The sequence below is a fragment of the Staurois parvus genome, unplaced genomic scaffold (genome assembly GCF_062004578.1).
Source record: "Staurois parvus isolate SC_StPar_1 unplaced genomic scaffold, SC_StPar_1.0 ptg000098l, whole genome shotgun sequence".
NCBI lineage: Eukaryota > Metazoa > Chordata > Amphibia > Anura > Ranidae > Staurois > Staurois parvus.
Window position 1 is genome coordinate 4,283,074 of NW_028317894.1, and position 21,505 is coordinate 4,304,578.

Sequence of the window (21,505 nt, forward strand, 5' to 3'; positions counted from 1 at the left end):
AGCAAAGTCGCAAAATCGTTTTCAGTGTCTGATGACGAATTTCCCCACGAATCATTATCACTCAATTCTGCAAGTGGTTCTGATTTACTATCGTTGTTCTCTAGCTGATCTAAACCCGCTTTTGACATAAAGGGACACTTTTTGGACGCCATGGACGTTTCTCAGTTTCCAGGCAGAAAAAACAGACAAAATGCAGACAGGGGACAGGACAAAGCACTCGGGACAAAATGTATGTGAAATGGGTTGAAACAGCAATGTTTTACTATGTAAAATTTATTTGGAAAAAAATGACATTTTTTAAAATTTTCAAATTTCCCGCCGCCGGCGGTGCCCGTACGTCCCGACGTCACAGGGACCGGAACACAGATGCCGGCATCGGCCGGAGGAGATGGCCGGGGACGCTGCAGGGGACACATGGCGGGAGCGCAGGACAAGGTAAGCTCTGCAGGGACTCCCTATGCAGCGCCACATGGTAAGCCCGAGTGTAGCTCGGGGTTACCGCTTTTGGTAATGACATTTTACCTCGAGCTACACTCGGGAATACCGCTAGGGAGGTTAAAGTGACACTAAACAATATCACTGTTCTACAAACACAATTCATACACATCCCTTACTTAATAGCCTTTATGCTGTCCTACTAAGCCAACAGCTAGCTAACAACATTGGCAGGAACAGCGCTGTGTTTCATTCCAAAACTGAGTTTACTTCCGTGAATAGCTCTGTAAAACTGCAATACAATCACATAAACTGAAGTTACAATATGCTTGTATATATGTCTCTTAGAAATGCATACGATGAACACATTTCTTACAAATACCTACCTACAGATCACATTAAACATGGAAATGGGGGCAGCACAGTGATTAAATGGTTAGCACTTCCACCTGGCAGTACCAGGGTCATTGGGTCAAATCCCAAACATGGCACCACCTGCCTAGAGTTTGCATGTTCTCCCTGTGTCCCTGTGGGTTTCCTCCGGGTACTCCGGTTTCCTCCCACACTCCAAAGACATGCTGGTAGGTTAATTGGATCCTGTCTAAATTGGCCCTAGTATGTATATGTATGAATGTCAGTTAGGGACATTAGATTGTATGCCCCTTGAGGGTTAGGGACTTATGTGAATGTACAATATATATGTAAAGCACTGCGTAAATTGACGGAGCTATATAAGTACCTGAAATAAATAAATAAAAATATGGAAATGCTATATATATATATATATATATATATATATATATATACACACTCATCAGCCACTTTACTAGGTACACCTTGCTAGTGGCAAGAAAATATCCCCCACACCATTACACCACCACCACCCTGAACCGTTGGTACAAGGCAGGATGGATCTGTGCTTTCATGATGTTTACATCAAATTCTGACCCTAAAATCTGAATGTCACAGGTGAAATGGAATGCCCATTCTCCTCTGACATCAACAAGGTATTTTCGTTCACAGAACTGCTGCTCACTGGATATTTTCTTTTTCTGGGCCATTCTCTGTAAACCCTAGAGGTGGTTATGTGTGAAAATCCCAGGAGATCAGCAGTTTTTGAAATACTCAGACCAGCCTGTCTGGCACCAATAACCATGCCACGTTCAAAGTTACTTAAATTCCCTTTTTTCCCCATTCTGATGCTTGGTTTGAACTTCAGCAAGTCACCTTCATCATGTCTAGATGCCTAAATGCATTGAGTTGCTGCCATGTGATTGACTGATTAGCAATTGCCACATCGTTAGATGGAAATGAAAATTATCAACCTACAGAGGTCTGAATTCAAAGACACCTCAAAAATCAAAGTGAAAAAATGATGCAGCAGGCTAGTCCATTTTGCTGAAATTTCATTGCAGCAACTCAAAATGGTACTTAGTAGTTTGTATGGCCCCCACGTGCTTGTATGAATGCCTGACAACATCGGGGCATGCTCCTAATGAGACGACAAATGGTGTCCTGGGGTATTTCCTCCCAGATCTGGCCAAGGCATCAATGAGCTTCTGGACAGTCTGAGGTGCATCCTGGCGGAGTCGAAAGGACCAAAACATGATATCCCAGAGGTGTTCTATTGGATTTAGGTCAGGCAAGCATGGGAGTCATTCAATGGTATCAATTCCTTCATCCTCCAGGAACTGCCTGCATACTCTTGCCACATGAGGCCAGGCATCGCCATGCACCAGGAGGAACCCAGGACCCACTGCACCAGCATAGGGTCTGACAATGGGTCCAAGGATTTAATCCCGATACCTAATGGCAGTCAGGGTGCCATTGTCTAGCCTGTAGAGGTCTCTGCATCCCTCTATGGATATGCCTCCCAGACCATCACTGACCCACCACCAAAATGGTCATGCTGAACGATATTGCAGGCAGCATAACGTTCTCCATGGCTTCTCCAGACCCTTTCACATCTTTCACATGTGCTCAGGGTGAACCTGCTCTCATCTGTGAAAAGTACGGGGCACCAGTGGTGGAGCTGCCAATTCTGATGTTCAATGGCAAATGCCAAAAGAGGTCTATGATGTCGGGCAGTGAGCACAGGGCCCACTAGAGGATGTCAGGCTCTCAGGCCACCCGCATGAAGTCTTTTTCTGATTGTTTAGTCAGACACATTTACACCAGTGGCTTGCTGGAGGTCATTTTGTAGGGCTCTGGCAGTGCTCATCTTGTTCCTCCTTGCACAAAGGAGCAGATACCTGTCCTGCTGATGGGTTAAGGACCTTCTACGGCCCTGTCCAGGTCTCCTAGAGTAACTGTCTGTCTCCTGGAATCTCCTCCATGCTCTTGAGGCTGTGCTGGGAAATACAGTAAACCTTCTGGCAATGGCACATATTGAGTCATCCTGGAGGAGTTGGACTGCCTGTGCAACCTCTGTAGGGTCCATGTATTGCTTCATGCTACCAGTAATGACACTGACCCTAGCCAAATACAAAATATGTGAAAAACAGTCAGAAAAAGATGAGTAGGAAAAAAATGTCAGTGGCCTCCACCTGCAAAACCATTCCTGTTTTGGGGGTCGTTTCATGGTTGCCCATCTAGTGCACCTGTTATTAATTTCATTAATACCAAAGCAGCTGAAATTGATTAACAACCCCCTCTGCTATTTAACTGACCAGATCAATATCCCAGGAGTGTAATTGACTTGATGCTATACTCTGATTAGAAAGTGTTCCTTTAATTTTTTTGATGTAAATTATTTGAAAGACATTTAGTTTGCCAAAGCACTGTGTATCATAAAAAATGCCCATTGTTTTAATTAAAATACTAATCTTCTCTTTTGTCTTTTATCTTTTGTTGCAGCTCAGTGTCATTGATCTCCTGCTACCTCTTTGCAGCCACTTACTGTTTATATGCTCCCTTATATTTGTCAGGGTGGGTTTCTTCATGGTGAGAACAATGGACCATGTCTGCGTAATGTGTATGGAAGCAGCTACTTGTAGTTTCCATTGAAAGCAATGGCCCAACTGGTAGACAGGAACAAAGCCTTATTACCCTATAAAAGGAAGTGGCCTTCATGGCAGGATCACCAATCATTATTTTAATAAAAGCAGATAAGATGCAGATTTAAAACTATTGAAAATTAATTTTGAAAATACAATGTATATTCCTGCAGGTGTCACAGGTGCTGTGTACAGCCACCCATGGTACATTACTGTATCAAACCATTTCACATACATTTTGTCCCTACTGCTTTGTCCTGTGCCCTGCCTTCATTTTTATTGTTCTTTCTGCCTGGAAACTGAGAAATGTCCATGGCGTCCAAAAAGCGTCCCTTTAGGTCAAAAGCAGTTTTAGACCAGCTAGAGAACAGCGATAGTAAATTAGAACTACTTGCAGAATTGAGTGATAATGATTCGTGGGGAAATTCGTCATCAGACACTGAAAACGATTTTGAGACTTTGCTCAGTGATGTGCGAACTTGGCGCTATATTTCAAATTTCAATGTGTTTGGTTTGATTATATTATTGAATTAAAGTTATTATTATATTATTTTTTTTATGATTATTTATTAAATTATAATTTATGATTTCGTGTTTCAAATTTTAACATACCCGGGATGTTTACTAGACTCTTGTTCGGACAGATTTCAGTGAGTTATTCCTAAAAATTACAGACCTACAATAAAAAATTACATATTTCCATGCAAAAAAAGTACCACTTTGAGCACAGAAATATGGACATAATCAGACTGCTAGGGAGGTTAAAATTTGCTGTGTCCAGAAAATAAGCCCAGACATAGAAATATAAACGTTGGGAAGATTTTGGCAAGGCTTCATGGCAATCAGAAAAGGCCTAGAGATATAGCACTAGCATACAATAAAGCAATATTTCTAGTAATGGCACAGTGCATTTTAAATGAATGGATCCCTTGTCTGCATGAGCCAGTTAATGTAAAAGGTGAACTTAGCCTTTAATAAATTACTGGATTAGTTTCCTTGGGTTTACAGCAAGAATATTTTACATTTTACACCCATATTTGGGTGTAACATGTTACTAAATCATTATAATCAATAACACAGCGCAAAAAAATTAAATGAATATAGAAAAAATTATAATAAAGTCCACATTCCCAAAGAAAATCTGTGATCAAGTGTTCCAATCAAAGAATGCCAAAACAAAATCCAAAATGTGTTCTTTAAAATAATATCACCACACAGTGCTCTATGATCATTCTCTAATAGATTCCACACTCACCAGATCTGACGGACTCTTAGCTTGTAGGGCTCAAGAGTGAAAACCGCTTGTTACTGGTGAGATGTGCTCCCAGGAATATCCAGGATTCAGAATGGGATATGGGTAAAATTCCTCAATACATTCCAAAATTCCTGTCACAATTCAAAAACAGCACGGCCGTGTAAGGTTCTGTGAATGAACGAACTACAACTACCATTAGCCATTGCGGCAGACTGCATGTATTTCCCAATGAACTATGAGGGCGCTGGGGAGCACTCTCATAGTTCATTGATCTTCCTGGACTTCAGTAACTGCCTGAGATATGGGCAGACACTTCTACTCACAGTCTACAGGAGCTTGGCATTGCACCCGCGATCTGCAAATCATACGGTAGGAGCAATGCTTTTCAGGTGCCTGGAAAAAAAAATGCACATATTTTCCCCTGCTTTTTAGGCTCCATGCACACTAGCATTTTTTTAAGCTCCTAGAAGCTGTTATAAGCATTTTGTTTCTGCTCTTAGAAACTAAATATTGCTATCCTATGTGCCCATGCACACTATTTTAGGCTAGTAGCATTTTTCAAGCTTCAGTGTTTAGAAGCAGAAAACAAAATTGTTTTGTAGAGTTTTTAACGAGCGTTTTTCTGGCAGAAAAAAACTCTGAATGCTCCAAAACGCTACTAAAATCCAAGTTGCTTTTTAGCTTTTTTTTCCTATATGTACTGTAAAAATGCAAATAATAGCTAGCACTGTTAGGCTACATTCACACTTGACTTTATTTCTTACTCCTGCCAAACACCCCTATAGCTTTTGACAGGAGTTAGACAGGCATTTTTAACGCTCCCAAAACGCCCTATGCGTGGGTTTTGAGGCATTTGATAGACGTTTGCAAAGCGTTAAAACTGCACCACAAATGCCTATAATGAAGTTTAATGGTATTAACGCTCTGCAAATGCCTCGTAAACGCCTACTAGGCGTTTGAGAAGCGTCACCATAGACTTGAATGGGAGGCTTCAACTCGACATGAGGCGTCAGTTTTGCCTTCAGAGTGAACAGCACTGTGTGCTGCCATGTTCAGAATTTTCATAGGTGTTTTTTAGAAGCATTTAAAAAGCTTCCCAAATGCCTGACACCTGCTGACAAAGATAGTGTGAACGTAGCCTTAAGCACTAATAAAAAATACTATAACCAGCATTTTTTTATCCAGCGTTTTTTCCAGAGTTTTTTTAGCTTTAAAAAAATGCTAGTGTGCATGGAGCCTTAAAGGTGAACCTAAACTTTATATAAAATGTGGAAGGTAGCACAATAATATAACATTGTTTTGAAGGTGAATAGTTATGGCTATTATTTTATCACTGTGGGGTAGATTTACTAAAGCTTGTTCAGCTGTGCATGGTAGCCAATCAGCTTCTACCCTCAGTTTGTTCAATTAAGCTTTAGCAATAAAACCTGGAAGCTGATTGGTTTCCATGCACAAGTGCACAAGATTCTGAGTGAACCAGTTTTAGTAAATAAATCCCTGTATTTGTCCCACTTAACCACCTCCCGTCTGGCCGTTGTATATAAACGGCCGGACGGTGGCAGTGCAGGGTCGGGTGGCCGTTTATAAACAGCCTCCCCACACCCTGCTTGTGCGTGCGATCCGGTGCCTGCTGTGTCCTCCGGACACAGTGGAACATCTATCATCGGACGAGACCTCTGTACGAGGTCCTGATCATGTGATCACTGATTGGCCAATCAGTGATCACATGCAGAGTAGTAAGCAAGATGTCACTTGTGACATCATTGCTTACTACGTGTGAAATCTGTGAATGATCACATCTGTGAATGATCACAGAGGTCACATGGTACAAGGCTATTCACAACAGCCTTGTACCATGTGACAAGCTGTGACCAATCACAGCTCACTCAGTAGTTCTCAATGGCTGCAAGAATGCAGCTAGAGAGGAGAAGTGATTGCTTTTACATCCTTTATGGGTGTAAAAGCAATCAGTGTAAAAAAAAAAAAATCTTCATCACCATGGTGACACTGTACTGCTAGGGTGACAGTATGTAAAAAAAAAATAATAAATAAAAAATAATATAAAAAAAAATGAAAACAAAGTTTAAAAATTATAATTTGGTTTATTTCTTTTTACTAAAAATATACCGGAATACATTTTGGCCAAGATTTATGAGGAAATACTATTTATTTGCAAAATTTTATAAGAAAAACACTTTTTTAAAAACATTTTTGGAATTTTTAATTTACATAGCAAAAAAAATAAAAATCCCAGTGGTGAATAAATACCACCAAAATAAAGCTTTATCTGTCTCAAAAAAATGCTAAAAAATTCATATGAGTACAGTGTTGCATGACCACGCAATTGTCATTCAAAGTGTGATAGCACTAAAAGCTGAAAATTGGCCTGGACAGGAAGGGGGTAAAAGTGTCCGGACTGGAAGTGGTTAATAAGATCTCCTCCCTGTCTGTGTGGTCACCAAGACAAGAAGTGGGGTAAAATCTTCCAAAAATGGCCAAAGACAGCAATAACATTTTGGCAGTGGTTCTTACATACTGTAACCAAAATAAAAAAATATATTTTGGCCTTTATCACTCATTTTAGAAAATGCCTAGGCTTCCTCGAGTACAGGTCATATCATCAAAAAACTGTAAATTGGTTGCCCAGTCCTTGCTTGAAGGGGGATTAGAAACCTGACTGTTTGTACCCTTCATTGCCTAGGCCTTTGGACATATTAAAATATATATTAGTGCCACATCCCTAATATTCTATATTTAAACAGAGAAAGACCTAAGAATGGGGCCTTTTAAGGCACAGCATAGACATAAAAACATAATTCATTGTATATCAAAATCCAACATATATGACATCTTTCTATTTCACTTCAACAATATTGAATCTTATAAAAAGCAAAAGGTCTACAACGTCAAAGAACAGCATATCTCTTCTCATATGATCCAATTCTTTCTAGACTTTATGCTCATTCTTTTTAGCTGTGGGCTCAACGTGTTTCATGGACTTGATCCATTCCTTCAGGAGCTGTCACCATATAGACATTTAACTACTAATATAAACAAAAACATACAGTCAAAAATTGCTATTTTCTCATTCTGGTTATATAAAGTGTCTTATTGTAGGCGCTCCGGGGGCCAGGGGGAGGAGAAAAACCAGGGGGCCAAACCCCCTAGGGACCCAAAGGGGATGATGGGATCCAAGCCTCATATTTGCATAAATCTAAATATTTGAATAAACATTACCTCCTTTGATCACATGACTAGCATTAGAGGAAGTGTAGAGCAGAATATTCCTCTAGGGAACATACACATTTTAGCTCTTTTGTTATCCTAATGTTATATATCAGAGCAAGATATTGCATGGCTGTAACACAATGTTGGCGGTCTGCATTCCGATAACACATAATAATAATAATAATATTAATAATAATAGTATTGGGTAAAGCATTACAAGCAAAGCCATAAAATACTGGCATTGACATATTTTGTTTCATGGATATTTGAGCATGGCAACCTCTTGGCAGTTTCAACATTTTGCTATTTTTAAACAAAACATACAATTTTATTTCATTTATATACTCAGCACACTAAAGAAGGAATCAACAGCAAGCAAAAACATGAACAGCATACAACATCAGGTAGATAATAACAAGCAAAATTGGACTTAATAAAAACGGCAGTAGAATATTTGAATGGCTTAGCGTTTATTTTGGTCTCTTTGTCCTTTTGTTGGTTTCTGGTCTGTTGGGAATTTGATAAAAGTCTGTTTTTTCCCAGCCATAACTACCTTCTTCACTTTGTCAACGTGTTCAATGTTCAAAGCGGGAACCCTCGATAAGAAGTGACACTTCACTCCAAACAGCTGTTCACTTCTGCCTTGCCAAACCGTGTGGCCTACCTGGAAAATAAACGCTATGAAGAAACAAAATAAACAGCGGCCATGTTAAACAAAGCATTCTTCTTGGAAGTCAAAGAAAATCCTCTCCAGTCAACAACAAGCCCATAACCAATGTGGAGATCACATTCCGATAGGCCAGGCAGTGATTTCATAGACATTAATCATTTCGGTTGCATGGGGTCATTGTTTGAAAGTTTTTTAATAGATTTAAATAAATACTATCCTCATGCACTTTGAAAGGGATCATTAAAAGGTATTTTAGCAAAAGAGTGGAAAGCATTTGTGACAGATGCTTTAACTTTACTGATTTTTTTTTTTATTAATCACTGCCATCATTTTAATGTTTGATTTAATTAAAAATAGCAATGCTTTTATTTGTATGGTTCTTTATATAGTGGATGGTGCTACTGTACTTCAATTTCTGACTAACCAAATAGCCCAGATTTAAAATAGGATTGAAAAGAAACATCATCCTCGAGGATGTCTATTCAAATTAGCACAGGGATGTGTAGAATGAATTTGGTTAAATTAATTTTACTGAATAATGATCAATTTCTCCATCATTAAAATTTCACCAAAATGGACAATCTTAGTTTCACTAATTAAGCTGCTTAGACAAAATTTGCTTTTCCATGACAAGAAAAAAAAACGTTTCTCTCTGTTTTTATAGGGTGTTTGCTTTTTTATTTCTTTTTATTTTATTTTTGGGGGGGGTTATTCATTCTTTTTGGGTTTATTTGTTCTTTGTATTTTGTGTATTCTTATGTGTAGTTTATTGTTACTTACTGTACAATCACTTTACATTTTTTAAAAGACAACAAGGTAGCCAAAGAGCAGGAATTATTAAAAACAATGTGCCATTTATTAACCGCTTCCCGACCACCCTATAGCAGATATACCGCTATAGGGCGGCACGGGTGTGCAAAATCACGTATATATACTTGATTTTGCATTTCTGGGTAGGGGGCAAACCGCGGCCACAGCTGTTGATCACTGGGTCCCGGCCGGTGATTAATCACCGTCGCTTGGTGATTGCCCAGGATCTCCAACAGGGAGGAGTACTGTTTGTAAACAAATTAGTTCTCCTCTTTCTCAGCTAGTACAGTGTCAGTGATTTTTATTATTACTTATCACTGTATTGGGGTCACTGGGGATGTCAGTGACACCAAGTCAGCTCCCCCCCAGTGTCAGAATGCCCGCCGCAGTCCCGCTGTAAGTCGCTGATCTCTACTATTACTAGTAAAAATAAAAAAAATTTAAATTCTAGTATCTATGCCGCCATTTGTAAATGCTATAACTTTCACGTACACCAATTAATTTCCATTTATTGAAATTGTTTTAGCAAAGACATGTAGCAGAATACATTTTGGCCTAAATTTATGATGAAATTTGATTTTTTTATTTTTTTACTGGACATTTTTAGTAGCAAAAAGTCAAAAATATTGTTTTTTCTCAAAATTGTCAGACTTTTTTATAGCACAAAAAATAAAAACTGCACAAGCAATCAAATACTACCAAAAGAAAGCTCAATCCGTGGGGAAAATAGGACGCAAATTTCATTTGAGTGCAGGGGTAAATCCTCTGGAGGGCAAGTGGTTAAATAACACATTGTTTTTACTATTTCCTGCATTTTGGCTACCTTGTTGTCTTCTATATGCTATTGAGGATTCCTTCCAGATCTGATATGCCAAGCAGCAAAATTTCATTAAAGCTCTCCATCCATCCATCCTTGGTCTTCATTCCACATGAACTATCATTAAGGCTTTGTTACATCGTCAGCTCTGGAGATTCCACCAATAGAAATTGGGAATAAGTACTTTTTATATTTATTTGACTGTTGTTCATGTACTAAGTTGAGAGCGCTGAGAGACTTTTTCTTTTCTTTTTTACTTTACATTTTTTATTTAAAGATTTTTCTGCATTTTCCTTATGTGAAAAAAGTAAATAAATAATTAGAACAAACTAAAGCCAACTAAACCCTTTCAAAACCTCAAAAAACCTCCAAACTTCACCTTCTTTTTTGACTCCAATGCAATTCACTGCAATGACAACATTTTGCTAAAATTGTCGGTTTTCTCTGAATTTTTCATGAAGTGAAAAATCTTAATTTTGCTCATTTTTAAAGTATATGTAAACTCTCACCTTGTAAAACAACCCATTCGGTTTAACATAGATTTGAACGGCAAAACATTTGTATAATTAAATAAAAAGAATTATACATACTTTCCCCCCCCTTTTTTTTTATAAGTGATCACCTCTGTTCTCAGCTGCATAGGAGCTGGGAATGGAGAAATAGCAGTACACTGATCTTCCCAGTGAATGGCTGTGCAGGGAGGTGTGTGTCAGCAGAAGTCTGATCATTGAATGAGAGTACGCTGGGGTCTCAGCACATCTAGAACTGTCCATGCTGTGCTCTTATGGCTAGTACGGTCAGTTCTTAATAGGAAAGCAGAGGGACTGGCAGGGACAACAGGGATTTCACAGGAAGGAAGCAATGCAAAGAGAACAGGATACTAATGTATACAAGTACATGGCACAGCAGGCACATATCAGGAATATGAAATATTGGGTTTACATATTCTTTAATAAGCACAGCTGTACAGTGTTTCAGTAGACAAATGAGCTGAATGTGTTGGTGTATAGTTAAAAGAAAACTATAACAATGTTTTGGTCAGAATTATGTTATATCTTTAGGTTCTTAAATAAATATTGTATATCATTTTGATTAATTATTGGTATAAAGTTTTTTTTCATTAGTAAACATTAAATACAGAGAACATCCATGACACTTAGCATGCTAGGCTTTCCAGAAAACTGGCTGCCTGCTTTTTGGTTGCCAGAGTTAACTGGATTATTAGGACATTGACATCTCTGCTACTAGAGGCAGTCTTCTGTTCAGGATTATTTTTATACCGTGTTCTATATCCAGGCCTATTTGTAGTGCAATGGTTCCAAAGAGATCTTTCACAGAGGATACACTTTTGCTTAAAGCACCATGCGTTGGTCACTAGTGATAAATGTTAATATTTCTTATTTGCCTTGGCAAAATTGATACAGACACTGACTCCGCTAGTAGAGGCAGTTTGATATTCAGAACTAATTTGTATACCTTTTTTCTATATTCAAGTCTATTTTAGCACAGTGGTTCCAAAGAGATTTTTCACAGAGAATATACCCCTTGCCTAGAGCACCACATGCTGGTTGCTAGTGATAAATACTTACCTGAGATCAGGCTCAGGTAAGTGTAAGGGTGGGTTGGGGGGAAACCTGTGGAACAGAAGGTTTTTTTACCTTTATGCAGAGAATGCATTAAGGTAAAAAAAAAAAAAACTTAAGCCTTTAGAACCACTTTAAAGACAGTTTTTTGCATGTGGCTTTTGGGTTGTGAATTTTCTATTATAGCAATAACTTGAGAAGCCATAAGTTGTAAGCACTTCAAAGAAAATAATTTGTCATGTACCATACCACAGTTATAGCAACTGAAATTGCTTCATTATAAATGCTACATTGACAGAACTTAATGAAGAAACACTGCAAAATAAACATCACATATTTGTTTACTGCAAATAAAAGCTACACAGACATTGAGATATTTACCATACTATTTAAAGTCGAGCTCAGGGCAGCTATAAAAAAATAATAATTTTCATATTGTAAGGGAAGTTGTAAGGGAAGTTGCATATTGCGAGGGGTTTTTCCCCCAGATTTTAGTGAACATGGTGAAATGTTACTTTGCAAAGAATACTCAATTGTGTCCAAGGAAATGAGACACCCCCCTTTAGAAACCCTTCTTTAGTTCCCTTATTTAATATTTCTATCCTTAAAGTGTATCCAAGCCATTGTTTAGGAAGTTGAGCCTCTGCTACATTTGTATAGCTACCTGTGTCCCTGTTACAGAGCTACCCTCTCTATTTGTACCAGAGACTATGGTCACCACAAAACGACCAAAGTTTTCACACCAAAACAGGAATAGAGGGACAATCTACCAATAAGATCACTTGTTTTGGTGACAACTGACTAAGAGGGACTTTCTCTGATTTTGGAGAGATTTCTTGTCACCTCCTGTTGTGTCTACAGAACAGGAAGTAAATGGAAATCTGCACAATGGGATAGTTATCAAAGAAAAACTCTCAGGGGTTTTAACTAGTCCCTACTCCATGTAAAAAGGCTTTGGGGGTAATTCTTAAGTCCAGTAATCCATAACAGCCAATCAGAATAAGTTTGCTACTCTTTAAAATGTTACTCTGTGCAAGGGTAGAGACTGTAATTCAGGGTCAGATACCATGATATTGGTTACATATATGAACTCTTTGTTTTTAACTGTCATTTGTCTTATGGGTGATTATTATAATGATGGCCTGCACAATTTTGCATTTTAATTTTATTTTGTGTGATTTTTGGTGGCACATATAAAGTTCTGTTCATCTATACTTACCCCTTGAGGGAGTTAGGGTTTCTGTATTCTAATTCGGGATTCCAATACTTTAGTGAAATTTCTATTAATTATTTTCCACGTCATGCTTTTTCATGTACGCTATTGAAATGTGCTATTTTTCTTAAAATATTTTTTAAAAAGTAATTGCAAGATTAGTATGCTCGCAAAGTAAGATGGATAATTACTGGTAATATTGACCCCCTCCATGGTAAGTTTGGCACCTTTGGTCTAGTTTTCCTATATCTTTTTTCTTTTTTTCTAAAAATGAATCAATTAAATTCAAAATTGTTTTTGATCTCAGCAGTCAATTGCCACTTCTATAGTTTTTTAATTTGAGATTCTGTAGATTGTTGCTTTAATATACATGAGAAAACGGTTACTGTCTAAAACTAGGCTAAAAGTTTGGAACCAAATCCAGTTTTCTTTTCTTTATAATAAAACCACACTGAACTTTTGAAAATCATCCAGGGTTATATGTTGCTATGTATACAAATGCATAGAATGATAAGTCTGCAAAGCCAACCTTGAATGTGATATCTCTAAACTGACCAGGAGATGAGAGCAACTTTCAGCTTTTGTCTAATTGGTCTTAGCAAGCTGCATGCACAGATGTTACTTGTCCTTATTTCCCATCTTGATTGTGTGTAAAAACAGCTAAAGGGATACTCTATCCTATACATTTTTTTTCTTGTTACTGACAATAAAGGACATGTTGGGTCCGTATCAAGTAGACTACAAAATTTATTAACAGGCCTAATTTAAAAATCTTATTATTATGTCAAGTTTAAAAAACAAATGGAAAGTCTGATTGGTTATTCAAACTGATGCAAGCAGTTCTTATTTAAGACATCTTGATACATGAGGCCTTCTATGTATTATCGGAAATTTTGGCTGACTTAGACCCTGTAGCATTGCCAGCACCCTTCTCTTGATGATATATAAGTTATGGATACAATAGTGAGGGGCTAGAATCTCTGTCAAGTTGCTGTATGTGTCCCTGCTGGGGACATTCACCCTTTCTTTGTCAGCTGAACTGAAAGTTTTGGGAAAATCTAAAATTTTGAGCCATCACCAAACCAAGGATAGATGGGAAATCTTCCAATGGGGGCACTTCCTATGGCAACTGTCTAAAAAAGGGGGTTTCAATACTTTGGAAAGATTTCCTGTTGTGTCTACAGGATAGCAGATGAAGAAAAACCTCCCTCATGGAAACAGAAGCAAAAAAAATCTGATGGGGTTTTACCATTCCTCATCTCCATTCAAAATGGGAGAAAAAAGTTTTGGCTTCGGGTACACATTAAGCTAACCATGCCGCGGCCGAGAATTTTGTCTTTATAAATGTGAGGCTACGTATCTCCCTAGGTATTGAATATATTGAAATATTATTATGGAAGACTACTTTTGGCTTTACATGGGATCCAGCAAGGTGGAATTCTTTTGCTTGATTTGCCGCCTTCTCTGCTGATACATCAGAAATACAGCCATGTGCTCCTGATTTCTCCTAGGCTACAAGGGGGAGATAGCTCAACAACTGCTGAATAATAGAGGTACATGTCAGGTGAAGGAAAGATCACCTGCAGTACTAATCATTTCAGAGATCCAGATCCCTCAATTTATGAACTTCCTAAACTTTATTTATTTTTTATTTTGGATAGAGTAGAAAATAGTTTGAACCTCCATCATATTTTTTGTTCTCTACATGTGTCATTAGGAAGAATCACTTGCACTTCCTATTCTGCAGACACAGTAAGAAGTGAGTGGAAATCTTTTCAAAATAAAGGGAAATCTCTTTGAGTTACCTTTGGTACAGGCAGTAGTGTATTTTAGTTTTGTGCTGCCATAGGCAAGAGTAAAATTTGCCCCCCCCCCCCGCCCCATCCAAATTGGAGCCAGTAATGGCATAGTGATGGATGATGGAAGGGGGAGGTGGGAGAGAAGAAAGAGAGAGAGTGTTGTTCTAGCACTCACCGACATAGCTCACAGAATGACACCTGCCACCGGCACAGCTGACAGAATGACATCCGCCACTGGCACAGCTTATAGAATGACATCTGCCACCAGCACAGCTCACAGATTGACACCTGCCACCAGCACAGCTCACAGATTGACACCTGCCACCAGCACAGCTCACAGAATGACATCTGCCACAAGCACAGCTCACAGAATGACATCCACCACCGCCACAGCTCACAGAATGACATCCACCACCGGCACAGCTCATAGAATGACATCCACCACCGGCACAGCTCACAGAATGACATCCTCTACTGGCACAGCTCACAGAATGACATCCACTACTGACACAGCTTATAGAATGACATCCACCACCGGCACAGCTCACAAAATGACACCTGCCACCAGCACAGCTCACAGAATGACACCTGCCACCAGCACAGCTCACAGAATGACATCTGCCACCAGCACAGCTCACAGAATGACATCCACCCCTGGCACAGCTTATAGAATGACATCCACCACCAGCACAGCTCACAGAATGACATCCACCACTTACACAGCTTATAGAATGACATCCACCACCGGCACAGCTCACAGAATGACATCTGCCACCGGCACAGCTCACAGAATGACATCCGCTACTGGCACAGGTCACAGAATTACATCTGTCACCGGCACAGCTCACAGAATGACATCTGCTGGGCACCATCTAAGCCATGATTAGGACTGGAAGAGTCTGACACCATCCAGTAGCCTACAGCCTCTCATGGATCCCAGCTGAGATTTCTGCAAGCATAATGGCTCCTGTGCGAGGAGGTGTCCCTGGAGAATACTCATCTCCTCTACACCATCCTCAAGAGCTCTTTTGAGCTTTACAAATACAAATAACATCAGGACCAATTACATTTATCTAACCTACCAATATCTTTGCAATATATCAATATAATTAAACATATTTAAAACATATATAAAACATTAAGAGTATTACCATGTCAGCATAGCTTTGATTATTACCCTTGTTAGTAAATAGTGTTTTGTGTGTGCTGGGATAGTATTGGCAGAATATTGCAAGCCTATATTGTTTTAAGCCTACAATCCTTGCTGTGTTTAAGAAACATTACATTCATTGTAGGTCATGATACCGATGAAACAGCCAACACAAACAGACAATCAATAGGACTTTCTGTTCAATAATGCTATGCTGGGCCCTATCACACTCTCATGAATAACCTTATACATCTGTGCTGATATAGGTAACTCGAGCATGGGAAAGAAATCTCTTTAGCCATAATTAAGACCTCTCAAGCCACTGTCAATCACTGCAAGCCAAATGATAGAATTCCTACCAGTCAATGACATTTCCCAAATGCAGGCAATCACTCTAAAAAAGCTTCTCCACTTTCACAAATAACCACTAGCTCCAAAGCTGAAAGTATTTAAGCAATTTACTCCCCCCCCCCCATCCCAAACAAAGAGTCTGTGATTGACCATCTCCCATCAGGATGCAGGGTTTCTTCTCTAACATCAAATTTACTGCATTTGAAGAACTCTGGGAGATAAACAAGAAGTTAAAATTTACTGAGATGCAGAACAGATGGCTGCAGGGATCTAAATATATCTTGTAAGCGAGAAAATATGTCCTGGAGAATTATTGCTACATCAGGAATAGAGATTCATTATTTCATTCAAAGTTCAAAGTAGAGAGAAGAAACAAAGAAACATAACTTCAGAAGGGAAAGTCACACCAGCAGGCCCAGTGATATTGCAGGATATCCTGTTCTTCTCGCATTGTCTCTGCTTCTTAATGAATTTACCATTCCATCCGAGTCTATGATAACTTTATATGTGTCTGACTTGAACTTGTATGAGGAAAGACAAATAGTGACCCTTTGAAAATAGTGCTCAAGTGATATAGTTTATAAAGGACATTCCACTTATGAAGGTTCATGAAAGAGGAAACGGAACTTTATTGAGTTGAATATGACCTGGGTTCTTCCCATACAAGTCTGCCGGACAGATGGTAAAACATTGATTTTCTTTTTTTGGAAATAGTACTCAGTGCTGTTCCGTATACATAAATCATTCACATCGGTCCATGTCCTTAAAGGAGCTTAGTCTAATGTCCTTACCTTACTCATATAGATACACACATAAACATACCACAGTATGGAAGGGATGCCAAGCTCGTGTATTTGGATCACATGTGGCCCCCATTCTTTAAGGCGTAAAATTGAATGAGGCTCCCAGTTGGTTTTCAGTTGCAAAGGGTCACCATTCCTTATATACTTTTAGATGAATGCACCACAAAATGTTTTATTATTATTATTACTACAGGTACTTATATAGCACCGTCAATGTGTGCAGAACATATATATATATATATATATATATATATATATATATATATATAGTACATTCACATCAATCTCTGTCCTCAAGGAGCTTACAATCTAAAGTCACTAACTCACATTCATACATATACATACCAGGGCCAATTTACCTATCAGCATGTTTTTGGAGTGTGGGAGGAAACCCATGCAGGCACATGGAGAACATGCAAACTCCAGGCAGGTAGTGCCCTGGTTCGGATTCAAACTAATGACTCTAGTACCACTAGGAAGAAGTGCTAACCTTTTAGTCACCGTGCTGCCCATGGCCCATTTTCAGGTATAAGATATTGTAAGTTGTAGTTGTTACTTTGATACTTACTAAAGTTCTGTATTGTTTTTCTGGAATTACAGCATAATTAAAGTGATATTAAACTCAAAACCAAAAATGTAATATATTACAGCTTACCACTCATTAGATGTGGCAGCGGCATTTGTTTTCCTTTTTTATTTCATGTACTTATATTAGCGCTGTCAATTTACACAGCGCTTTACATATATATATATATTGTACAGTCACATCAGTCCCTAACCCTCAAGGGGCGTACAATCTAAGCTACTTAACTTACGGTGGATATAAAAAGTCTACGCACCAGGTTTCTGTGATGTAAAAAAAATTAGACAAAGATAACTTATTTCAGAACTTTTTCCACCTTTAATATAACCTATAAACTCTACAACCTAGTTAAACAACAAACTGAAATCGTTTAGGTGGAGGTAAGTAAAAATAAAAAACTTAAATAATTTGATTGCCAAGTGTGCACACCCTTAAACTAATACTTTGTTGAAGCACCTTTTGATGTGATTCCAGTACCCAGTCTTTTTGGGTGTGAGTCTATCAGCATGGCACATCTTGACTTGGTAATATTTGCCCACTCTTCCTTGCAAAAATACTCCAAATCTGTCAGATTGCGATGGCATCTCCTATGCACAGCCCTATTCAGATCACCCCACAGATTTTCGATCAGATTCAGGTCTGGGCTCTGGCTGGGCCATTCCAAAACTTTAATCTTCTAGTGAAACCATTCCTTTATTGATTTGGATGTATGCTTTGGGTTGTTGTCATGCTGAAAGATGAAGTTCCTCTTCATGTTCAGCTTCCTAACAGAAGTCTGAAGGTTTTCTGCCAATATTGACTGGTATTTGTAACTGTTCATAATTCCTTCTACCTTGACTAAAGCCCCAGTTCCAGCTGAAGAAAAACAGCCTCAAAGCATGATGCTGCCACCACCATGCTTCACTGTGGGTGTGGTATTCTTTTGGTGATGTGCAGTGTTGTTTTTGTGCCAAATATACCTTTTGGAATTATGGCCAAAAGTTCAACCTTGGTTTCATCAGACCAGAACACATTTTACCACATGCTTTTGGGAGACTTCAGATGTGTTTTTGTTGTCACATGTACCACACAGCCAGTACTTGTCAGATATTCCTGCAGCTCCTTTATTGTTGCTGTAGGCCTCTTGGCAGCCTCCCAGACCAGTTTTCTTCTCATCTTTTGGAGGGACGTCCAGTTTGTGGTAATGTCACTGTTGCGCCATATTTTCTCCACTTAATAATGACTCTTCACTGTGTTCCATGGTATATCTAATGCCTTGGAAATTCTTTTGTACCCTTCTCCTGACTGATACCTTTTAATAATGAGATTCCTCTGATGCTTTGGAAGCTCTCTGAAGACCATGGCTTTTGACTAAGAAAATGTCAGGAAAGACCTACTAGAACAGCTGAACTTTATTTGGGGTTAATCAGACGCACTTTAAATGATGGCAGGTGTGTACTGACTCCTATTTAACATGATTGTGAATGTGATTGCTTAATTCTGAACACAGCTACATCCCCAGTTATAAGAGGGTGTGCACACTTATGCAACCACCTTTTTTTTGTTTTAGTTTTTTATGTTTACTTCCCCCTCTAAAAGATTTCAGTTTGTTTTTCAATTCAGTTGTACAGTTTATAGGTCACATTAAATGTGGAAAAAGTTCTGAAATTATTTATTACATTCATACACATATTAGTATCCAATTAACCTACCAGCATTTCTTTGGAGTGTGGGAGGAAACCCACACAGACACAGGGAGAACATGCAATCTCTAGGCTTGTGGTTCTGTGGTAGGGATTCAAACCAACAACCCTAGTACTGCTAGGCAGAAATGCTAACCATTTTGCCACTGTTTTCAGGCTTTTTTTGGGGTCCACAGGAGCCAGATTGTTAGTTTGTATTGGACTGTTAGGGAAAGATGACAATTCTGTGTGGGGATAGATGTTTTTGTTGTATTATTATCTTTTTAATTGTGTTGTTTGTACATGTTTCCCATAGTGGCACTCATCTTCCTGTGCTTTGATTTGACAATAGCTTGCTTGCCCCACAAATTGCCAAAAATTAAGAACACAATTCCCCTCCCACAGATATCAATATAGTTTTCCATTCCATTGTAGATATAAAAGGTTGTGGGCTAATGTGGTGGGGGGCACCACATCCAAGACTATTAGATAATATATCAAAGAAAAAGAAATAATAGAATGTTAAAGTACCCCAATATTACAACAGACATAGATATACACTGCTCAAAACAATGAAAGGAACACTTTTTAATCAGAGTATAGCATCAAGTCAATTAAACTCCTGGGATATTGATCTGGTTAGTTAAGTAGCAGGGGGGGTTGTAAGTAAGTTTCAGCTGCTTTGGTGTTAATGAAATTAATTACAGATGCACTAGATGGGCAACAATGAGATGACCCCCAAAACAGGAATGGTTTTACAGGTGGAGGCCACTGACAGTTTCTTCCCTACTCATCTTTTCTGTTTTTCACTAGTTTTGAATTTGGCTAGGGTCAGTGTCACTACTGGTAGCATGAGGTGTACCTGGACCCTACAGAGGTTGTATAGGCAGTCCAAATCCTCCAGTGTTGCACATCAAAACGTGCCATTGCCAGAAGTTTTGCTGTGTCTCCCAGAACAGTCTCAAGAGCATAGAGGAGATTCCAGGAGACAGGCAGTTACTCTAGGAGAGCTGGGCAGGGCTGTAGAAGGTCCTTAATCCATCAGCAGGACTGGTATCTGCTCCTTTGAAACAGAAACAGGATGAGCACTGCCAGAACCCTACAAAAGGACCTCCAGCATGCCACTGGTGTGAATATCTCTGACTAAACAATCAGAAACAGACTTCATGAGGGTGGCCTGAGGGCCCGACGTCCTCTAGTGGGCCATGTGCTCACTGCCCAGCACCACAGAGCTCAATTGGCATTTGCCATCGAACATCAGAATTGGCAGGCCCACCCCTGGCTCCCTGTGCTTTTCACAGATGGGAGCAGGTTCAACTTGAGCACATGTGACAGACGTGAAAGGGACTGGAGAAGCCGTGGAGAATGTTATGCTGCCTGTAACATTGTTCACCATTTTGGTGGTGGTTCAGTGATGGTCTGGGGAGGCATATCCATGGGGGGACCCACAGACCTCTACAGGTTAGACAATGGTATCCTGACTGCCATTAACCTTCCTAGCAGTATGATTATGTCAGTATTTCTGTGCTGAAAGCGGTAAATTTTTTGCATGGAAATATGTATTTTTTTTATTGTAGGCCTGTAATTTTTAGGAATAACTCACTGAAATCTGTCCGAACAAGAGTCTAGTAAACATTCCGGGTAGGATAAAACTTGAAACACAAAATCATAAATTATAATTTAATAAATAATAATAAAAATAATATAATAATAATAAATGTAATTCACAAATATAATCAAACCAAAAACACTGAAATTTGAAATATAGCGCCAAATTGCCTCACATACTGTATAGCAGAGTCTGACATAGGTACTGTATATAGAGGAAAGAGCACTTATGTTAGTACTCATCTCCTGGTTTTCTCCATGGCATCATTTGTTACCTAATAAAGATTCAATTTGCAAAGGCCAGCCCATAGAGAAGGATATGGAAGGAGGAGAGAAGAGAGGAGATCAGTATTCATCTGTGGCTATGCCCCTCCTTTGATATCCTACTCAGAGGTGTTGAGCTTCGCAGTTTGAATCCATATTAGGTGACTGGGGGGACAGCCAGGATATGAGTGCTCTCAAAAGTGCTCCTCCCTCTATTTACTTAAATAAGACTCTACTATATATGGGGCAATGAGAAGGGGTTACCATACGTTAACTAAC